This window comes from Rhinolophus sinicus, linkage group LG01, assembly GCF_036562045.2.
Source record: "Rhinolophus sinicus isolate RSC01 linkage group LG01, ASM3656204v1, whole genome shotgun sequence".
Taxonomy (NCBI): domain Eukaryota; kingdom Metazoa; phylum Chordata; class Mammalia; order Chiroptera; family Rhinolophidae; genus Rhinolophus; species Rhinolophus sinicus.
The window spans coordinates 169,296,787-169,317,702 of record NC_133751.1 but is presented as its reverse complement, the minus strand read 5'-3'; positions in this window follow the sequence as shown (position 1 = coordinate 169,317,702).

Here is a 20,916-nt window from a genome sequence, read left to right as displayed (position 1 = left end):
GGATTTAAAAAATAAATCTGTCCCATCACGTATTTATGTAAATAAAATTTTATTGTAACACAGTCACATTCATTCATCTGTGTGCTCTCTGTGATTGCTTTGTATTATAACAACAAAATTCAGTTGTCAACAAAGATCATATAATCTGCAAAGCCTAAAATATTTACTACCTTGTCCTTCACAGAAAATTTTCAATAGCATAGCTAGAAATTCTATGCTTTATATGTTCTAATTGTTTATTAAGGTTATCAACAAGGCTATTCTTACTTTTGTGAACAATTTATTTTGATCCTTATTTTTTAATTTATTTTCTACAGGCAGAATTGATGTAAATATTATTTAACTTTATATGGAAGGAAACTTGAAGATGGTATTCACATTCAATTTTTAAAACTGATAATGAATTGTTTTGTGATTACTCTGTTTTAGAATTCTTAAAATTCATTTATGGAAAATTTCAAGCACATAAAAGTAGGGGGATAATGATGAACTTTCATCTACATATATTTCCTAGTTTGAGCAATTATAAATTCATCATTTTTTATACTTCTATAGTTCTTTACTGTTGCTTATTTTGAAATTAATTCAATACACATATTTTTTCTGTAAATATTTCAGTTTATATGTATAAACTATAAGTACTCTTTTGAACATAATACATTTATCACACCAAAAATGACAGTATTTGTTTAATAATAGATTGTTGCATAATTTTATAGTGTGTTCCAATCACTCTCCTGTGAAATCTATAATACATACTGCAATTGGATAATATGACTCTTGGGTCTTTAGATCTATAGGTTTCCCTCTATTTGTTGTTTTCCACACAATTCATTTACTGGATTAACTGTAGAATTACCACATTCTAGATTTTGCTGGTTGAAACCTTGTGATGTAATTTAAAGTGTCTCTAGCCCCAGTACTACCCGTAAAATTCACACTTATATCCAGAATCATATTTATATTTTGGCAAAAATACTTTGTTCATGGTCTTAAGGAGGCACATAATGACTTGTTGCTTCTCTTTTGTATTTCCATCCATTGGTGATTACTGTCTAGATTCATTACTTCACTAGGGTTTGCAAAATTGTGTTATTTTAATTCTATAATTACTTCTTTTATTAGTTAAAATATGTCTATAAAAATAAACATCTCTAACCAATTATCCTAAGGCACAGTTCATATAAGAAAAGCAATAAAAAATCAATTAGAAAGCAAAAAAAATCCCAGTGAATACTTTCAAAATAATGAGGTGGTTTCCTAGCATTTTCAATGGTGACCATTGAGGATGTTTTTATTATAAATTCATGGATTGAAATGAATGTATTTGATGTGTTTCAGTTAATTGCAGTTATTATTCTTAAGGCGTTCAAATTGTCCCAAATTTAGCTGTGGGGAACCTCTTCAAGTTAGCTCCTAGAGTCCTTTTATTTGTTTAATCAGTTTCAGGTGTATGAAACAACATAGTGATTACATATTTATAGACCTCACAAAGTGATACCCCAGTAAGTCTATTACTCATCTGACACTGATAGTTATTACAATATTATTGACTATATTCCCTGTGCTGTATTATATATCCCCATGACTATTTTTTAAATTATAGTTGGCATTCAATATTATTTTATATTAGTTTCATGTGTAAAGTGTAATGATTAGACATTTATGTAATTTATTAAGTGATCCTCCTAATAAGTCTAGTACCCATCTGACCCTATGCATAGTTTTTACAATATTATTGACTATATTCCTTATGCTGTACTTTACATTTCCATGACTCTTTTATAACTACAAATTTGTACTTCTTAATCCCTTCACTTTTCTCATTCAGCCCCCCAAGCTCCCTTACACTAGTAACCACCAGTTTGTTCTCTGTATCTATGAGTCTGTTTCCCTTTTTTTTGTTCATCTGTTTTGTTCTTTAGATTCCACATATAAGTGAGATCACACGGTATTTGTCTTTCTTAATCTGACTTATTTTACTTAGCATATACCCTCTATGTACATCCACAGTGTTGCAAATGGTAAGATTTCATTCTTTTTATGGCAGAGTAATATTCCATCATGTTATACATATATATTGGTATACCACAATTTCTTTATCCAATTGCCTATTGATGGGTATTTCAGTTGTTTCCATATCTTGGCTATTGCAAATAGTGCTGCAGTGAAAATAGGCTCCTTTTAATAGAAACCTTTTATAACTTCCTCATGAATCCATTTGATATGACTAGCTCAGTTTCTCCATTTTCTGTTGCAGACCTGAAATCAGCTATTTCTCTAGGAAGAGCTATATTTTTTTAATGAGAAATGACAGTGAGCACAATCTTGATGCTAGGAATGCTCGTTGTTATTGAGTTGATCACCATATTTGCTTTTTTTTTTTTTTTTAGAAAACAGAACTAAAGAACACACTTTAGTTTTAAGATAAGTATACTGATGCTTCTAATTCACTATCAGAATTATTTTTACTTAATCTCAATTATCTTACCACTGTATCTCCTCCATTCAAAGTTAAAAATCTTTGTTCTCAGTGACACCAACATATTCATTTGTTTATTCTGTGCAAGAAATATATTATAATCTCAGATAATAAAACCAACAGTACCACCCATAACATGATTACAAAAAACAGTATGTTTTTAGTATACCTGAAATTTCCTTAAGGTCAAATTTACTCCTAATTACTCAATATATTTTAGTAATTACTTTATAAATTATTTGTTGGTTTTAGTGTATTTCCATTAAATTTGTCCCCAGTTCTGGAAATTCTTATAAGATTTTGAAGTTGAGCTAAGTAAAATAAACACATAACCACTTGATAAAATAATTTGGAAAGTGCCATAATTCTTAGTTATCTGTGTTTTGTTTTAGAAGATCTTTAATGCACCTCTCCAAGAATTTCAAATCTCTTTCCTTCCTACTACTTCTACTTCTTCTATCCAAATTTAATTAGAACATTTCTTTCAGTAATAATAGGCCTAAAAACTATGATAAAGAGGAAAATAAATATTATACCACATTTATTTAAGCACTATTGTTTCAAACGAAAAACCATTGAATTATTTTTTCCCAAATTATTCTTGAAATATAATACCAAGTGCTACCTTTAGGAAAAAAGAATCAATGCACATACAATAAGGTTTATAAATATATATGCATATGTATTTTAAACAGGACCTAGTCTTGTCTCTATGGATTATAATGTTTAAATAACATTAAAATGCACTTTATTTCTTTAATACCCCTCAATCATCCCTTTTTCAGTAATAACTTATCCTCTTTGTGGTTAGACATGTTGAAAAGTACAACATATACTACGTATGTGATGAGAACTTAATTTTTTTCTTAAATATGGATTTGGAAATATGATGAAAGCTTAATGGTTACTTAAATATGGATTTGGACATATCACAATTAAAAATGTTATGTATCGTGAGTATTTCCTCTAGAGGGCTTTAAAAATGTGTCCTTACTGATTGCAATGTAAAATCCAAAGCCAGCTGCAAGCTACTCATGACCATATGGCTAAGTATAAGTGTTTCAACTATGAGTCAACTTCTTATGAATATAGAAAAATGTCTGTATCACACAATCATATTTCAAGAGTAACTCAATTATAGCCTTTTTCAAAATCAAGGGACAATATTCTGAGTATGCCAGGTTATTTACAATAGCTGTCTCTCAGCTTCATATAAAAATAGATGATGAACATAGTTCCTCAAATATAAAATTTGAATTTTTATAAGTTGTAAATTTGTAAGGTTGTCTTTATTGTAACCTATTATTTATCTAAAATGTTTATATTCATAATCACTGATTTAATATACTTCTGAATTCTGTGAATATTTAGACCACTGCTGTAAATGACACTAAATTTTTTATTTAAATTATGAGAAATCTTTCATAGAAGAAAATTAAGTAGCAAGACCAAGATCAGATAGAAATTTGTGATAAAACACCAATTTCCATCTGATGATAGCTATATAGTTCATTTTATCTACACTAAATACAAACTTATACTAAAATAAAAAAACAGTTTTCACTGCGGAAAAAACTGAATTTAGGTACTTAAAACACATATGACTAAATGACAACTAAAGCATTTATAATTTTTCTTTTTTTCTTTTCAATGTTATTATCTTGGATCTTCAGTTTTGTTTTTCCACCATTCTTGACCTTATTTTTACCTATTATTGATGTGTAATTCCATGTGAAACATGAGGGTTTTGTCTGATCTCATTTTTAATGCAGGAGTAGTTTTCATTAAATTTATTGGGGTGACATTGGTTCATAAAATTATATAGGTTTCACGTGTACATTTCTATAATACATCACCATATATTTGATCTCCTTTTCCCTTTTCTACCATACCCCCTCTCAACTTACCCTCTGGTAACCACTAAACTATTGTCTGTGTCTATGAGTTTATTTGTTTGTCTTGTTCCTTTGTTGCTTTCAGCTTTATAACTTACACAGCAGGAGTAGAATTTTTAAAATATGATTTAGGATTAAACTTCTTTTAAAAAATTCACATTTATAAACAGTATGCCAGACAGAACTTAAAGCCAATCAAAATTCCCCTCTGTACTTTTTTTAGTTCCTTTCAGCCTACACCAAGGTTTTTATCCAGGTATCATCAGGTTTTAAAGAACTTGAAGGAAGGAGAAATCACAACAGGTTATTACAGAGCTTAGAGAATATACACCGAAGTGGATGAAAGGTTCTACCGCCTGTCATATAGATAGTGATGAAATCTAAGTGCCCATTGTTTACATATAACACTCAAGTTTTTTGAATAGCTGATCATCAAATCACTGAAATTGAATTCTTTAACGATGATTTGGTCGCTCCAGAATTTTCTACCAAGTAAGGTGATGACAAATTCTTTAATTTGTTCTTGAATCAACATGAATTTATTGGTCAGAACTGATTGTATACAGTAATAACCAAGAAATATAATGTTGAATTACAGTTAATTATATCTCATAACAATAAGAAGCACAGGAGGAAGAGGAGGAGGAAGACAAAGAGGAGAGGTAAATGGAATTATTCCTCACACAAACACTTAAGCAGAGTATACAGGACAAAGAGGAATGCATTTATTGCTGTTCAGGATTCTGCCTGTCTGTGAAGGGTAAGTGTATCTCCCTTTACTTTGCAAAGTATCATCGGGAAGGAGCTAGTCTGAGCCACTGTCTGTGGAGGAATCAGATAGAAGTGCAGCTCACAGTTCTCTGTGACATGCACAGGAAAAACCATGCCTCCTCTTTTAAGAGCGTCTTGGTCTTGGTCTTGTTTGTACAATATGCAACTCAGACTAATTGAGTTTTGCAATAAGTTTTAATATATACATGGAATTTTTGGGAGAAATAAATTTGACATTTAAATATGGTAGGATTCTACTATTTTAAAATGGAATTTCCTGTATTGTCATCATTAGTATCAAAAATTTTCCTCTCTTATAATCTTAATTTTACTTATATGCATTTTCTCTTCTTCCATTTCTTCTACTTTAAAAAGTACTTCATATGCTTTGGGTATGTAATAGTTTGAAATGCCAATTAATAAGCCACACATTATGTTTTGAAGTAAGTTTTCAAGAGGAGTTAACAAAACTATAAAGACGTGTGTCCTTAAAGGTCTTGTTTTACATCTCTCCTTTGTTCTGAATAAATTCCTATTAATTTACTCCCAAAATTATTTTTAGATATTCTTACTCTCATATATACTCATTGTGATCAGTTTAAATTTAACATATTTTGAGGGTATGAAAACAATTTTAGGACTTCTTTAGTGTGACGTTACATACAAGTTTGCATAGAGCTATTTAAATTAAATATAAATCAGATATTAGAATAAAGTTAAATTGGTAGACTTGAACCAATTGTACAGCAGTAAATATGTTCCCTGTTGAATTCATTATTAGGCCAAATCATTATTCGAACTTTTTGATAAAGCTTTGTGAAGTCCTTCTTTTTTTTCTTATATTGGTAATTCAAAGGTACACATTTTTAGACTGACTCTTTAAATATATCCTGAATGAATTCACTTGTAGGAGTTATTTTTTGGAATTATCACTACAACTGGCTGTTTCAGTTTTAAGGTTTATATGATTCAAACTTCCAAATTAACATAGTTTTCCAATCAGAAATCTACAGGTTCTGGTTTCTGATATTAATATAGATGCCTTAGCACAGCAAAGGTGATTAATTCTAGACATCTTTAAGAAGTCATGGGTTGTCCAGTAGTAGTAGACTTAAAAGAGCAAAGTCTTTTGTTTAATTTTTTCCTATTCTAACTAGTTTTAAGAAAAATATGATTTTTTTTCTCCATAGGCTTAACGCTAGTAAAGTTCATCTAATAAAAGTAATCTTAAGATCTCAAGATTAGATGGAGTCACCGATTTAGAAAAGGCTACATAAAGGCATCCAAGTGGGTAGGAATTTGGGATGAAGAAAGCGCCATAAATGTATGCTTCATGTACATAGAGCATAATAGCAAAAGGAAATCATCATCACACAACAGAGAAGATATGCATAAGATGCCTCATAACCAAGAAGATTGATATATACTCAGCAAGCGCTGGTCTTGTAGGCATATCCTGCTAATTAATGAGCCTCAACAGCAGAGCCCTCCAGGGAGCTCACTGAGCCCAATTTCAAATAATCAATCTCACTGTAATGAATAAACAATGATGACAAGCTAGTACAACATCCCTTAGTACAAACCTCCATAGAACCATGATCACAACACAAAACTATTAATATGTTTCATACCTTGAACAGAGGGCATGTGTATTTTTTAATTTTTTTCAGGAGGAGAGCTAAGACTAATCCTGGGTCTTCTGAAATTAATTCACACAGCATATTCAACCTGCCTATTAATAGTCAAGGCATTCGTATGACAAAATGCTCATTCTTAATTTGTCAGTAAGACTTGCCTTATCACATCATGTAGTCAGATAGGTAATCAAAAGCTACATACAGATTCCAAACACTTGTAATACCCACATGTTTGGGTCTTGTATAGAATTAAAGAGCTAAACCATCCAATAATACCAGCATAAACTTTTTCATATTTTTGTGCCAACTATAATTTTCACTTCCATGATATATAGCTTTATGGTATACATCTGCAGAATGACTAAGGAAACATCGCTCTACCATTAACAAATCTCAGTCTTCATCAGGCCAATTCTCTTCCTATGGAGCATCAATTCAGTCTCCCAGTACATATTGCATAGATTTTCCAAATTTAAATTGAAAAGATTAACCATATTCCACACAGCATACTCATGTAGGGCTACTAATTAAAGGCAAATGAAAAAAAAGAGAATACAGGCGAGCATAAGGGTGCCAAATAGATCCCATGGGCAAGTTCCCAGGAGTATATATTCACTCATGGCGACCTTGCTGTGTATCCAGCTTAAACCACCAAGATCTATCTGTACAAAGAATCTTAGCTTTGGGAGACCTCAAAGCAGAAGTCCCAAGCAGGGCTGTATGCCTCTCTGGCTCCATAATCAGCCCGGCTGGCTTAACTGATTAGGCTGGTTACAAACCATCTGTAAAGAAATTAAGTTTATGGGATTTCCAGGGGGAGTTTAGAAATATAAATAAATCATCATAAATCTCACTGCCCAAGACTCAAAACGAGACATTCAAGGAGTCCCCAGAATATAGTGTTTCTGTTGTCACACAGCAGCCTAACAGTCTGTCCCCTCGTGCCTATCCCTAAAGAAAGAAGAGTCTGTGAGACTGATCCTTTCTGGGACTTTGCTTCATCTTTGTACTTACACCTTATGTCTCCCTGTTTGGCCCCAAAAGATGGCTGGATAGTCAATAACAGGTAAGATTCCCCACGGAGGGAATGACCTAAGCCGGGCACAATCACGTGGGGACCACCTGGAGAACTCATAGGGTCGACAGAGGTGGGCACAGCCCCCTACCTTCCCCTGGCTAAGGAGAGCTTCTGCCTTTGTGGCTATATTCCTTCCCACAACCTGCTTGGGAAGTGATTCAATGATGTGATAACATCAGTTCTCCTTCTATTCTTATAAATAAGTTTCAGCGTAAAGGTTTTGTCCCTGGGGAGGCACATACCACAATTATTAAGACATCATGAAACTTTCGATTGCGCCTGCTTGCAGTCAAGGGTGATTGGTTTGAATCAGTTTTCTGGTATGATGTATGAGACGCACAGACCATGGAGAAAACAATGCTACTTCCTTGTGTGTACATCAGTAAAAGTCACAAGGTGGCCCAATTCGGGGCTGTCAGTCCTTTGAGGCTGTGAGACCCTTGGCCCCTATTGCATGAATTTCTTGACTTCTGTTTCTTTCTTAACCCTTCGCTGCCTCTTCTCATTCCCTCACTGCCTGTGTTGCGCTGGATGCGCAAACCACCTTTTACTGACATCTATCTCACAAATTTATGATAATACATATCATGCTTATAATACATATAGTGCCAGTATTATAATAGTGCAAAACTAATAAGTAGAAGAGAGGGCATCATAAATAGAGAACTCAGGATAGGTTAAGAATCCAGCTTACAGAGACAAAGGTGCTAAACAGTGGGAAAAAAATACTGCAAGGACTAAGTATGAGGGAAAAAAACATACAAAACCTCTGAGGCATGAGGTATGTGCTTTGAAGTAGGGAGTAAGGGGAAATTACTCAAACAGGGGCTAGGAAAGAGAAGAACCAAATACAAATTGACTCATGATCTTGACATTAAATTATTTACCTAAAATTACTTGAATTGTTCTTCATTTTGGAGGCTGTTTTTTGTTTGTTTGTTTGTTTGTTTGTTTGTTTGTTTTTGTTTTTTCTAAGAGCCAGGAATGTAAACAATTTTATACGTGTGTTAACTGAGTACAAGATATTTCATAATTACACACACACACACACACACACACACACTCCACTATACTTGTTGTAGCCAATGATAGTTTGGAACCATCTGAAACATAGAAGTAGGAGGTCAAATTACCAGAGTTAAAAACGCAGAGAGCTGATTGGTGAGAGCAGCTTTACTCCCAGGCCAAATGGGCTTGCTAATACTCTTCTCCCCAAATTAAACCTTATAACTGTGGTCTCCCCTTATAGGGATAGAGCTTGTTCAGGATCATTTTTTACATATCTGAGGAAAGAACGTGGGCTTCTGAAAACCGGGATTTCCTAAAGAGAAAAACCAGAAGGGTTAATTTACAAATGCCTAATCTTAAACCAAGATCACTACTAAAATAAGACATTACTTTCTGAGAAGTGTGGGATGGTGAGAAATAGGATGCAAATTGTCATCATATTCTCTAACATTTTCCACTTTAAAAGTTTCCTTTTTTATCTGAAACATGAAGTTGGGGGTAAGTATTTCTTCCAACAGAGTCAATGAGTCAGAACATAATGACACTACTGCTGATACATCTTTGCAGAGAAAAAATATTTTTCGAGAAATCTGCTTCAGCACTAGATATTTAAATTAGATAAACTTCTTACAATTCCTTCATTATAGAAATGTTTCCAGGATTATTACATATTTTTCTCATCTAGAAAGTACAGTTTTATATGATTTTTCCAAGTCATATTAAATATTAGATATTGAAATTAAATTGATATTCTATATATGTATATATATATAAATTTTATGTATAATATAAAATAAGTTAAATCAAAATATTCCATATTTTAAATAATTAGGTGTTGCCACTCAGCAACCTACCCATCTGTCTCCTCGTACCTGCCCCTAAAGAAAGAAGAGTCTGTGAGACAGATCCTTTCAGGGACTTTGCTTCACCTTTGTGCTTACACTTTATGTCTCCCTATTTTCTGGTATGATGTATGAGACGCACAGACCATGGAGAAAACAATGCTCCTTCCTTGTGTGTACATCAGTAAAAGCCACAAGGTGGCTCAATTCAGGGCTCTCAGTCCTTTGAGGCTATGAGACCCTTGGCCCCTATTGCATAAATTTCTTGACTTCTGTTTCTTTTTTTTTTTTTTTTTTTTAATTAAATTTATTGCGGTGACAATTGTTAGTAAAATTACATAGATTTCAGGTGTACAATTCTGTATTACATCATCTATAAATCCCATTGTATGTTCATCACCCAGAGTCAGTTCTTCCATCACCATATATTCGATCCCCCTTACCCTCATTCTGTTTCTTTCTTAACCCTTCGCTGCCCCTTCTCATTCCCTCACTGCCTGTGTTGCCTGTGGCCCCAAAATATGGCTGGCTAGTCAAAGACAAGTACGACTCCCCATGGGGGGGGGGCGGAGGGGCAACCCAAGCCAGACATAGCATGTGGGGACCATCTGGGGAACTCATGGGGTGGATAGAGGTGGGCACAGCCCCCCACCTTCCCCTGGCTAAGTAGAGCTTCTGCCTCTGTGGCTGCTTACCTTCCCACAACCTGCAGGGGAAGTGACTCAATGATGTGCTCTCCATCTATTCATATGCATAAAGATTTTATCCCTTAGTGCAGTACTTATCCTGGGATTTACAGTTCAGCTGCCTGCAGGCAAGGGTGATTGGCTTAAATCAGTTTCCAATTGTAATGGATGGGATTCACAGATCTTGAGATTGACAAGCTTTACTTCTTTTACTTCCACACCTAACTAATAAAAGCCATGCATTGGCCCGATTCAGGGCTCAGTCCTTGAGGCTGCAGTCCTTTGGCCCCGCTTGCACTCTACTCTTGTCTACTGTCATTTCTTAATCCTGCGCTGCCCTCCTCGCTCCCCACAACCCTCATTGCGTGGGATGTGGCAATTAGGTAGAATTCAATTCTAATCATCTACCAGATTAGCAGTAAGCAATTGTTGGAATTACACTATAGTTTGGTGTTCTTCACATTCTGTTCCTTTAATAAAGATCCATTCCAAAATTCTTCCTAATTACATTGATTTCATTTGCTCGAGTGTAGCCTGTATATTTAATGAACTGGTTTTCCTTCCCCATTCTTTTAACTCCTAGATTAAAAATAAAATATACTTTAGAGATGACTTATCAAGACAATAGACATAATTTTATATACTGTGGTATCTCAAAACTAGGGTACATAAATTAATTGCATAGGTTTCTTTTTGTTCCTATTGTTTTTATTTTACATAGTCACAAAATTAACAATAAAACCTCAGTCTTCTGAATTGCAGTCCATCACACCCTGATACCTTGCAACTTTTGGGAGCTTGAAAGTTATATCTCATTTATGAAATAGATATTGTATGTAGCATGCAAAGAAGACATTTGCGATATCCTAAAAATGGCATAGATACAAAATTTATGATGTGAATATTTAGCTCTAGTATCATCTATATTTATCTATAAATCAAAGTTAAATACCACTTAAAAGTAACATATATTTCAATAAATATACTATTGACATGTCTTAATTATTTTAGTTATATGTATGTGTTCCATATTCTTCTTCATTTTACATTATTTTTGTCACTTAATATAATCTTTTATGCAAAAACAGGACACTTTTTTTTCAAAACTTGGACAACCCCATTTAAAAAAAATTTGTATCTTCTATGTTACAAAGATTGAGCTCATTATATTCCTTGAAATCATCTAGCATTTGCTTAAATGAAGCCATCTATGTTTTGTTTACTTCTCTTATTTATTAAAGACAATTTGTCTGTCTCTGAAACTCTATGAAAGCTTCCTATGACTTTCTATATTAAAACCTGTAAATCTTCTTCATTTTTAAATATCAATGTTTCCCTGAGTTAGAATTCCTTCTGTCCTCCATCAAACAGGAGACAAAAATTACATGAACATGATTTATATTTAAGTTATAATAATTAATTTTGTATCTTATGAATTGTTCAGATGCTAATACCAATGGGACCTTGTAAGAATAACAAATTACTCAATTTGCAGGTGTGTAAAACTACAGTAAGAAATGTCTTTACAATAATGTTTTATCCTAATGCATTTATTTGACAGATTTTCATTCTCATCTAAACAAGCTACTGAAATTATTTTCTGCTTTCAATAAAGCATTTTTTGGAAAATATTGTTTAAATATAAATTTAAGTGTAATATAAATTTGTATTATAAATTTAATGTAAATGATTAATTAAAGCCAAAATTTTGTCAACTTATCATGCCACATGATTCATATATGAGGTGTGATCGAACAATATGTTGAATGTTTAAATTAAAAAAAAAAAAAAGTGTTACAGTAAAAGACACATTGCCATTAATCCCCCTCAAAATACTCCTTCTCGTTTTGAACACATTTATTCTTGCCATTTTCTGAAGTCCTCTTTCATGAGTATCTTTAGTTGTGTTGTCGTGGCTACCTGCATGTCCTGAATCAATTAGCAACATTTACCTTTCATGGTCATTTTGACTTTGGGGAAGTTTCATGGTGCCAAATCTAGCAAATAAGGTGGATGAGGACAAACCATAATGTTTTTATTTGACAGATATTGCCGTACCAGAAGCAATGTGTGAAGTGGAGCCTTTCCCATTGTGGTCACAAAATATGGTGAATGCTGCTGCCGAGTGCCATCCAATGGAAAGGCAGGAATCTTCAATACAGAAAGCAGCATATCGAACATTAGTAATAATGTGTGACTAGTTTAGCTTGTTCAGTTAGTTGGTCGGGTATGAGCTATGGTTGAGAGAAGGTGTGTTTTAAAGTGAGTCGTAAATCAATCCTCCATTATGACATTGTTCCATGTCACACATTACTTCTGGTATACTGCAATTTCTGTCAAATAAAAACATTACCATGTGTCATCATCTAACTTATTCACCAGATCCGGCACTGTGAGACTTCTGGCTCTTCCCCCAAGTCAAAATGATTCAGGACATGCAGGCAGCCACGATAGCACGACTAAAGATACTCATGAAAGAGGACTTCCAGAACTGCTTCAGAAAGTGGAAAGAACAATGGGATAAGTGTGTTCGAAGCAAGGGGGAGAACTTAAGGGGGATTAATGGCAATGTGTCTTTTACTGTAATAACTTTTTAAAATTTAATTATTCACCATATTTTTTGATATACCTAGTCTATCATCTGTGTTTAAAGTAGGGAGATAAAATCTCTCCTACCAAAAAACAATTTTCAATCATGATCTGTTTGAACTGAATTCAGACATTAGATGTGAAATTGAGATCACTGAGTGACAGGCATGTTAATCTAGAATGATTTGGTCATTAAGATTCTCAAGGACAACTTATAATTCACAATGTATTAGTAAAGAACTATCTTTGAGAAAGGTAGAAATGAGAAACAAAGCCAGAGTATGATGCAGTTAATGCAAATAATTACATCACTATATTTTATAATGTAAGAAGCATTTATCAAAATTATTTAAGGTACTTTGCTAGTTTAAAAATAGATAACCTAGTTTAAAAATACCCTATTTCAAAATAATATGCACTGACAAGAAGGAAAAAAAAAAAAGAAACAAATCTTAAAATGTTTTCTCTAAATATTTAAAAGTTTGACATGAGACAAGCAAACAATTAAATAATTATTTGAAATTCTCATTGTTAATTTTGGATAGGTTGCTACAATATGAATTTATTAAGTTTTTGATATGCATAATAGAGTAAGAAAGAGGCCATAAATGTGTACCTTGAAGAGAGCCAAAGCCAATTTACTTATAGACCTATGGCCCATAATTTTAAAGTTCAGAGACAAAAAATATATATATATATATATATATCAAATTTCCCTTCTAGGAATACAGCAGCTCCTGCTTCTTCTTTGCAGTTACTCTTGTTGGATCACTGGGAAAAAAGCAGAACCTAAAGCTGATGACCTAAGATGATGCCAAAGTGTTCAATTAACTGGTCTGCTCACATCAAATAGAGTTCTCCTTATCCAAGAATGAGAAAGGAGAAAAATATTGATCTAAAGGTGTAGTCAGAGAATGTGCCACAAGGATATGAACAAAGGATAAAACGGCAACAAAAAAATATTAACATCAAATACAAATGTAAAAAATATATATATCCATGAATTTTGGAAAGGTATTACTGCAGAAATTAATTTTTTTCTTCTAGGATAATTATGTCACTGTTATTTTTAAAAATGGAAATAACTAAGATGCTCCAACATATTAAGGAAACTGAAATGTCCACACAATGAAATACAGTACAATCTTTAAAATTGGTGAAGGAAGAAATGACCATAAGTGATATTGAAAATCAAGTTAAAAATATAGTATTATAAAAAATTCATGTAGTGTATACAAAATATCTTATTGAAAGATAAAACAAGGTGATAGTGATTCTCCATGGATAGTACATTTGTGGTTTATTTTATACATAGTTTTTCATAGACTTTATTTTTTTTTAATTCCTTTACAATAAATATTATATAATCAAAAATATTTTAAAGGAGACTTAAATGAAAATAGTGGAACAAGAAGCATGAAAAGGAAGCCCATGATGGGAATAGAATGATAGTTTACTATTAGAAGATAATAATAAGGAAAGCTCCTTAGCTCATTTTTCCAAATAGGAAAGAAGAAAATTAGTATTACATTACCACCACATTGAGAGACCAGGGAACAATCATAAAACAATATAAAACAAACTAAGGTTTTTTTCTTGACTGCCCCTGAAATCTTACTACATGAGACCATTTTGTCTCTGTCTAGGATAAAATCTGGGCAGACCTTACAGCTATTCACGTTCAGTTAATAAAACTCCCCAACTCAGTATAGTCTCACTCTATAGTTAATGTATCCAACCAGGTATAGTAATCAAACTCTCAAATAAATTCAAAATTAAAATTATTCCATATTCCAGCTGGACCAGCTTCTCTTCCTAACCTTTCTAACACCTCCAGGGTTGGAGAGCTATGGAGGAGAAGATATAAATGATAAATGGGGTCTTTCTTAACTTCCCTCATCTCCAGTCCAACGTAAAGGAGATACAAGAACTGCCTGGATGTTTATGACTCCCCTTTAAGTTTCTGGTCCAAATCGATTCTCTTAATTGGACCTTCTCTTTCTCCTCTCTCCTTCCCTAACAGTCCATGATAAATCCAGGCCTTTGACCAGTCATTAGTGGGAGTTATTTTCCAAACCACCCCAGACCACTACTTCGCTGCCACACAAACTTTTATGTTTGCTAATCAAGGAAACACAAGTTCATTTTGTTCCCCTAACTTCCAAAATTCAGCAACACCTATCAAATTCTCAAAGCAGTCTTATTTAAGTCTTTATCACTATATTTGAGGTAAGGGGGAGCATGATTCCCTCATAGCAAATTTATACCTCTGTCTTGAAGAGCTTTTATATCCTAGGTGGACAAGCACCTCACTTATTTTACTATTTCAAGCAGAGCAAAGATTAGGGGATGGGATTATCAGGTCCCTTTGACTTCAGTAGAAGTTTCTCCTTCCCCCCTCCAAGTATAAGCCCTGTGTATGGACCTGGTTTATGCCTTCTACAGAATAGCTCAGCACCATCTGCCTTTAGGGCTTCTCCTCATTGAGCTGTTTCCCCCAATAGCCTCACACAGCAGTTCTCACAGTCCCCACAGTCTTAAAGCCACAGTCTGATAACACATACCATTGTCTCAGCCTGTGTTACAAAAGAGGAAACGGCTCCCATTAGCAACATCGCTGAGGGAGCCGTAGGAACTCCAGTGCCAAAACAAACCGATGGTAGCTCTGTCTTCCTCTAGATGCTGTCAAGAGGAGATAGTCAGTACTGCTCAGAAGTGTGGAGGACTTAACACTATCAAGGATGGACTTTTTCTAAAGGGGGACAGAAAATAGGGTCATTCAGTGAGGAGTGGTTTTAAACTGCCTCTCTCAAGGTATTCTTCATGACTGAGCCAACATCTGGGTTTTCTTGGGAATTAGAAATGCTTGTATTTACTTTTCCTCCTTCTTGCCTCATTCCCTATCCCCTCAGGTGTTCTTCATGTGAAGGACATTCACCAATTAGCATGAAGGTTTGCCTCAGGCTCTGTTTTGTAGGGAGCCTAAACTAATGCACCTTGAGAGAAAAGTAATTTACTGAAAAGAATTCAGGAGATTATTGTGAAAGGAACATTGTCAAGAAATTACAAATGCCGGTGACATCATGTAATAGCTATTAATATCCTATAGAAGTACATTCTGAGGAGCACACTTCATTTAACTTTGGACCAATTGTCTATCTCAAATCTAAAGTTTTATGATTCCTTACTTTATTATAGATCTAATACATTCAGAGGTGTTGTAAATCCACTCATTCAAGTCATTCAACCTATGAAAATTCCAAGAGGTCATGATTCTGACATTGAAAAAGAAGATATTAAGCAGCAATAGAATTAACAACTTTTTTGCACAAAGATTTGTGTGTGCAGCAAAAATCATCCACAGTGACTTCCATTTATTGTGACCTCATATCACCAGAGCACTGAGCCAGTAACAGCTCAATGTCAGAAAGATGAGCTGACCCAGAGGAAGCTAAGCACTAACATTGACATCCAAATTGTTATGTATTGAAACATCATCTCAGCTTGCACCTGGCACGTTGGTTCTACTTGCTGACACTGAAACTGGAAACTGCCACATGGTGTTATCTATCAAAGTCCAGAAGGATAAAGATTCAACGTAAAATGTAATGCAGTCAGGGTCAGCCTGTAATTAAGAGGACAATTCTCTGAATTCACATTGACACTGATATGACAGTTCCTGAATTCATTCAGTAACAACACCCTAAGAATTTTGCAGTAAATATTAAAATGATTTATTTGCATTAATAACATAAATTTACTGAACTTAAAATTTTGGAGCAACATCTAATTATACCTCAACTGATGTAAGAAGAAAAAAATCATAATTACAAATATGTCATAAACACAATAAAACCCTGAATGTGTTGTCCTATTACTGTCACCGATTAAGCAAAATAATTGGAATATTCATAATAGGAATAATAACATTTGCATATGCTTCTGCTGTGCTAGGAATTGTTCTGAGTGCTTTATGCATTACATTTCCTTCATTCCATGTGGTAGCTAGCCTCCAAGAGGGCTGTCAGAAAACACATCCCTGGTATTCACACTTTTGTGCAATGCCCTTCCACATTGTCCTAAGTTTGTTTTGTGTGACCAATAGCATGCAGGAGTCATGGTACATTATTAGATTGTAAAAAGCTAAGACTTCCATTTTGCTCTCTCTCTCTCTCTCTCTCTCTCTCTCTCTCTCTCTCTCTCTCTCATCATTCACTCAGGGTAAGCAGGCTTTGGTGTTGTGAACATCCCTACAGAAATGCCTGTAAGAAAAATAACTAAAGCCTCCAGTCAGTAGCCAGAATGGTGGGGGCCTGCCAATGATCACGTGAGTTATACTGAAAGTGGGTCATCCAGCCCTGCTTGAGCTGTGAGATGATTATAGCCCTGGCTAACAACTTGACTATAACTTTGTGAGCAACCCTGAGCCAGAGGACCAGATGTTGTATGTTTTGATATTTAAGCTGCCAAATTTTGGACTAAGTTGTTACACAATAGATAAATAACCCATCCACCACAACTCTGAAAGGGGGGTGCTATTATGTCTTCAATATCACTTGTTGAAAGGAGGTTTTTTACCCCGTTAAATTTTTTTAGCACCTTCATTGTAAATCCACTGATAATACATGCATGTGTCTATATCTAGAGTCTCTATTCTGTTCCACTGATTCATTTTGGCCAATAATTAGCAGTCTAGATTACTGTAGTTTTCAGTAAGTCTTAAATTTGGTGTAGCAAGTTTTTCAGCTTTATTCCTTTCCAAGCTGTTTTGGTTATTCTAGTTCTTTAGCTTTTTCATAAAATTTTACAGTTAGCTTATAAATTTCTATACACAAACCTGTCAGAATTTCGATTGGAATTCCACTGAATCTATACATCAATTTAGGGGAGAAATGACATGTTAAGAACGTCAAAACTTTTAATCCCTGAACTTGTTGTATCTTTCCATTTACTTAGGTCTTTTGAATTTTTCTCAGTGGTGTTTTTGCTATTTTCAGTTTAGGAGTCTTACACATCTTTTATCGGATTTATTCTTACTAACTTTGGTTTTAGAACATATCCTTCACTAAGGTACCCAATCTTCATTACTGCTATTACAGACTATGCTTTCCCCTGCCTCCATATATTTTATATTATTCAGTGTTACTTAAAAGTAACATTGTTGAGAGACATGCATAATGTTCAGTTATCAAGTTATACTAATGAAATACATAGCTTTTTATATTTTAATAAATAAAACTAAAGAACCATAAAACTAAACCATACAACATAATCTTTTAAAAACTCATCTCTTAATTTCCTGTATCCTTAGGCTGTTCATAAGCTTATTTTTTTTTATTATATGTAATGCATCTAAACTATAATAGTAAGTAATTTTATTTCTTAAAACATTTTGTAATCTAACATTTAAGAATTATTTACTAACTCATTATGCGTAAATTTAAAAATTGGAATTATTTGCAGATCTGGATATTGCTGTTGATCATTAAGTAGGAGCTGCATAACATTAATTTGTGGTGTGATACTAAAGGATTCATCCTTCTAGGTAAATGCTAAAGGACATAAAAAGAATTGAAGCCAAAGGTTAGGGAGTGGCGAAATGGCCAATAGTTACAAACCAATAACCATCACATTGATGGATGGCAGTGGATTAAGAGTAGTGCAAAGCAATGTTACAAAGTCAGAAGGATTACTGTACCAGCAACAACATACAAGAAAAAAAATAGCTTAAGATAAAAAGGTTTAGTGATCAAAATCAATGTTGCCCTTTGGTATGTGACAGTGCTAATAATGTACCTTCTAAAGGACAAGTGCATTTATATTTGTTACCCCTCTCTCTTTTATGCTTTTCTTCATTATGCTTATATTCAAAATGTCCCAGGAACCTCTTTCAAAATGCATTTGAATACGATCAACCCACAATGCAAATAGATCTTGTGGGTCCCAGGAATATGTGTATTTTAACAAAGGATGCCAAATGCTGAACACTAGCTAAAGGCTATTGCATTTGTTATTTTATTTAATGCACACAGAACCCAGAGAGATAGGTTTTATGAACCTCACTTTCCAAAAGAGGGAAAATGAAACTCAAAGAAGTAACTAATAAGGAAAACCACCTAGTTATTGTTCTTATAACCATTATGCTCTTCTCTGCTCTTTAGTCACTAGTAGTTTATGTGAAGTCAACTAATGATCTCCATCACTGTCATTTCACAAGTGGACCAATGGAGTGCCATTGGCGCACTTGCAACAGGAATGACAGAATTCCATAGGAAGTAGATGGTCACATCTGAACAGCAGACATCTCACAAGTAGGCCACTGACCTATTCCCACGTGTTCAAGCTATACTCATATCATCTCCTCTCCCACATCTGCCCTCCTGTCACCATGGGTGTGTGACTCCAACAGACCTAAGCACAGAGGGGTGGGTGTCTGCTCTTGCCCCACCCCCTTCCCTGTCTTCACGATTTTGTGGCAACTTTGTGAGAATCAACTTTCCCTTAAAATGGGGGAAACTATGATTTACTTTATATTGTAAAACCCTCTTTTTCAGATGTTTGCTCCAGGAACAGATGCAAAAATATCACAGTTGTACCCTCAGGCCTTAGGGGGCAAATCTGAAATACACAGCCAGCAGTATGCAAAAAGTGCTTTCTGTTAGCAAAAAGATGGCCTTTATTGGTTTTACTCTGATTTGAAAAGAAGTCCATTTCTGCCCATCTTAGCTACTCAGCTTAACTTTTAATTTCACACTATATTGCTTTTATTTTTGCTGTTCTCATCCCTTGAACTCTTCAGTTATCTTTGTTATGCTTGGTTAACAGCTATTTACTTTGGCAAGACAGTCTTTGCTTCAAACAGCTATTCTTCCTGATTTAGTAAATATAGGCTACATTACTTAATATCCCAATAAGAAGTAATATGAGGAACTAGAAATAAAAGAATTCATATATCAAAAATTTGCCCTTATAATTATTGACTATGGTCTTGATCACATGAGAACAATTTAAGCATCCTCAAACACTTTTAATGGCAAAGTGCATTTTTCATTAGATGACAGAATATATCAATATATGACGAATATTAGTCATTGATTAAGCAATAATCAATAATTATCTAAAATTAAAAAGGAAAACTGGGTGGCTGATTAACTTGTTAAAACTTGATTTTATTAAATTTCCGTATGTTGTATTCCCATGACCACATCGTAAATCTCTAGCGGGGGTTCCCAGACCATAAATATTACAATATAGAAATTTTAATTTTGCCTCAGAAATTTTAGTAAAATGTAGTATGCCCAGAGTTCATTACCATAGAAATACATTACTCAATGTTTTGTGCTTTCAACTGAACTTCAAAAACAATAATTTCACTTTTCAGACCAAAAAAAAAAAAAAACTTGCCCTCTCAAACAATACATTTTTATGGTGCGTACACTCAGAGTAGTGAGGCCATATTCCTAGTATCCTGAGAAGCTGACCAATTAAGGGTTACTTTGGTAATTTTGGAAATTCTCTGCAGAGAATAACAACTGAAATTCTCCCTTGAGTTTGCCCAGCAGTCAAGGAAAGAGTAAATTAAATGGAAACATAAAATAACTTATCTTCCTCTCCAAGTGGTGTTTCTAAGAGTATTAGAAACTTCTAGTGGTTGGAGAGGGAATATATATATATATATACACACACACACACACATACACACAATTATAGAAAAGTATCTCTGAAGTTACAGAAATTTTCTGTCATTTATATTTTTAGAGAGTGACAATGATGATGATGACAACAGCAACAGCAAACATTTATTAAGTGCTCACTGCGTGCCATAGTATATGTTAGGTACTATGTAAGATGCTAAGGAATTAGTAATGAGGGAAAGCATACAGTCTCTGAAATCAAAGACATCACAACCTTATAAATCACTAAAGTAC